This window comes from Triticum urartu, chromosome 5 (assembly GCF_003073215.2).
Source record: "Triticum urartu cultivar G1812 chromosome 5, Tu2.1, whole genome shotgun sequence".
Lineage (NCBI taxonomy): Eukaryota > Viridiplantae > Streptophyta > Magnoliopsida > Poales > Poaceae > Triticum > Triticum urartu.
Window position 1 is genome coordinate 419,170,896 of NC_053026.1, and position 4,059 is coordinate 419,174,954.

Sequence of the window (4,059 nt, forward strand, 5' to 3'; positions counted from 1 at the left end):
GATCCTGCAGTATGGATCGAGGATTTCATTCTCCACATCCACATGGCCCGAGGAGATGACCTCCACGCCATCAAATACCTTCCATTAAATTTCAAAGGACTAGCTCGGCACTGGTTAAATAGCCTGCCTGAGAACTCCATCGGCAGCTGGGAGGACGTGGAAGAGGCTTTCCTCGACAACTTCCAAGGAACTTATGTCCGGCCACCAGATGCCGATGACCTAAGCCACATAGTTCAACAACCCAGAGAATCAGCCAGAAAATTCTATACTAGGTTCCTAACCAAAAAGAACCAGATCGTCGACTGTCCGGATGCCGAGGCCCTAGCAGCCTTCAAACACAGCATCCGTGATGAATGGCTAGCACGTCACCTCGGACAAGAAAAGCCGAAGTCAATGGAAGCCCTCACGGCACTCATGACCCGCTTTTGCGCAGGCGAGGACAGCTGGCTGCCTCGTAGCAAAAACACAGCCAGCGAGGCAGGCCCTATAGAGGCCAAGAACAGCACCGACAAGCTCCGGCGCAATAGACACAAACACAGAAGCAATGGCGACAACACCGAGGACACCACCGCATACTCGACCGTCCGTGCCAAATTCACGGCACCCCAGATAAGCAAGCCAATCATACCAACAGGGATTGTTGGATCTTCAAGCAAGCTGGCAAGTTAAATGCCGAAAACAAAGAAAATGGATCACAAAGTGAGGACGAGGATGAAGAGCCCCGGCAGCAGAACACCGGGGGACAGAAGAACCCCCAAGTCAAAACGGTGAACATGATATACGCCACGCACATCCCTAGAAAAGGAGCACAAAAGAGCACTCAGGGACGTCTACGCGGTAGAGCCAGTCGCCCAAAAGTTCAATCCATGGTCATCATTTCCGATCACCTTCGATCGACGATATCATCCGACTAGTATTCGCCACGGCGGTTCGGCCGCACTGGTCCTTGAACCAATCATCGATGGATTCCACCTAACACGAGTCCTGATGGACGGAGGAAGCAGCCTCAACCTGCTGTACCAGGATACAATATGGAAGATGGGAATTAATCCCTCGTGAATCAAACTAACAAAGACTACCTTTAAAGGAGTCATACCAGGTGTAGAGGCCCGTTGTACAGGCTCAATCACGCTGGAGGTGGTCTTCGGTTCCCCGGACAACTTCCGAACCAAAGAGTTAATCTTCGATATCGTCCCCTTCCGCAGCGGCTACCACACACTACTCGAACGAACCTCGTTTGCTAGATTTAGCGCAGTGCCACACTATGCTTATCTCAAGCTCAAAATGCCTGGTCCACGCAGCGTCATAATAGTCAATGGCAATACGGAAAGCTCCCTCCGAACAAAGGAGCAAACCGCCGCCCTAGCAGCAGAAGTACAGAGCGCCCTTCTCAAGCAGCATTATAATCCAACTGCCGAGCCCCTGGACACCATCAAGAGGGTCCGGACTACACTACAACAGGACAGCGCGGCTCGTCAAGAGCTTGAGTAGCAATTCGGCCTCCGTCCCAGCCCCAATGAGGTAGTGGCATTTGTACCGCGCGTACACAATTACGCACTCAAAATTCCATGGACATCGACGGAGGGATGAGATAACCCAGGGTCTACAATTCGGCCGGACCGACCCCGGACACACATACTTTTACTTATTTTTCTTGTTTCAGGCACCTTTTTCCACGGGCCTGATGTCAAGTCCTTTAGAAGGACTAAAATACAACGGAGGAAAGCAACACAGGTGTGTAGGGTAACCTTTATACGTTCTTCTTGATAGTATTCATACTTATTTCTCAGGACCCGCACGCTGCGCCCTATTGATTCCGGCATGTTAAATGGCCGGATACTTCTCCCACCATCTGTACAAGATATGCCTTGACGTATCTGATACGTCTCCAACGTATCTATAATTTTTGATTGTTCCATGCTATTATATTATCAACCTTGGATGTTTTATATGCATTTATATGCTATTTTATATGATTTTTGGGACTAACCTATTAACCTAGGGCCCAGTGCCAGTTTCTGTGTTTTCCTTGTTTTAGAGTATCGCGGAAAAGGAAAATCAAACGGAGTCCAATTGACCTAAAACTTCATGAAACTTATTTTTGGACCAGAAGAAGCCCATGGAGTATCGGAGATGGACCAGAAGAGTCTCGGGCTGCCCACGAGGGTGGGGAGCGCGCCCACCCCCTAGGTGCGCCCCCTGCCTCGTGGACAGCCCGGAGATCCAACGATGTACTTCTTCCTCCTATATATATATCCATATACCCTAAAAACTTCGGGGAGCAGAATAGATCAGGAGTTCCACCGCCAGAATCCTTCGTAGCCACCGAAAACCAATCTAGACCCGTTCCGGCACCCTGCCGGAGGGGGGGGGGATCCCTCCCCGATGGCCATCTTCATCATCCCGGTGCTCTCCATGACGAGGAGGGAGTAGTCCACCCTCGGGGCTGAGGGTATGTAACAGTAGCTATGTGTTTGATCTCTCTCTCTCTCTCTTGTGTTCTTGAGATGGTACAATCTTGATGTATCGCGAGCTTTGCTATTATAGTTGGATCTTATAATGTTTCTCCCCCTCCCACTACAAAAAAATACACTTCCGTGATGATACGTGTTTGTCACAGTAGGTCGCTTTTTTTGTCATGCATGTACATCCATGACAAATTTATGACAGAATCAAGATAGTCATACCTGTGCTGTCGTAGAAGTGTTCCATGACATTCCCAAAATTATCATCACGGAAGTGTCCACTTCCATGACGATAAATCGCGCGTCACAGAAGTGCTTTCGTCAAGGGTGACCGACACGTGGCATCCACTGTAACGGAACGCCGTTAAGCTACCGGGTCGGGTTTTGGATCCGATAACCCGTTAACAGCCCCGACCAATGGGGATTTTCCACGTGTAAAATCATCATTGGCTGGAGGAAACACGTGTCGGCTCATCGTTGGGACAAATGTCAACCACTCATTGGCGTCGACACGTGGCACGACCCAATAGAGGCCCATTCCTGTGAAAAGGCCGACCCCTTTGACTTGGTCAAAAGCTGGCAGGCCGGCCCATGGAAAGCCTGTTAACGGCTTGTTCGAATATGGCCCATTTACAGCCCGCTAACCCAAGGCCTGTTACACCCTATCCGAATTAGGCCCAGTAGCGTCATCTGGGCCATCCAATATGATTCCAGCCCATTTTCACTTCTGGCCCATGTATGGCCCATGACGTCTTTCGGCCCATATGAGGCCCTATGTAACTCTTGGCCTACAAATGGCCCGTGGTGAAACTAGGCCGTAATGAACAGTGTATCACTTTACACCCATTAACGGCCCGTGGTGAAAATGGCCCGTAATGAACAGTGTATCACTTTATACCCATTAACGACCCGTTATTCCGTTGGGCCGTTTCCAGCCCATGTTATCTTTCGGCCTTCTCAGAGCTCATTTATTCTTGGGCCCATTTCCAGAATTCGTTTACTTACGGTCCGTTACTGTCATTTTCTGCTTGTGGGTCAAATTCAGCCCGTGGTTACAGTCAGCCCGTTTGTGGTCCGTTAATACGTTGGGCTGATTTCATAGCGTCATCAAATACGGCCTATTAACGATGGCCCGTTATGGTCGGTCCATGAACGGACGATTCCAACTCTAGCCCGTTTACGGCCATAATGCGGTCTGTTTGGCCCATGTTTGGCCAATCGATTATACGACCTGTATAAGGCCCATTGATAATACGGCCCGCAGAAGGCCCATTGTTTCTACGGCCCATAGAAGGCCCACTGTTTCTACGGCCAGTAGGAGGCCCAGTGTCACTACAGTAAATATTAGCCCATGGTTATTGTGGCCTAGTTTTAAAAAATAGGTTATTGCAGCCACTAGCTAACCGCAGAAAAAGAACTGCAATGACTACAAGCAAACAAATAAACAAGACAATAAGGAAATAAATAAGCAAGCAACTAACGCTAGGCTATCACGGCTATTACACATATTACATCCACTGGGCATCAAAGTTCGCCACCAGTGCAAATATAGGGAACAAAGCAGCATATCATATACACTGGTTGTCAAAGTTGG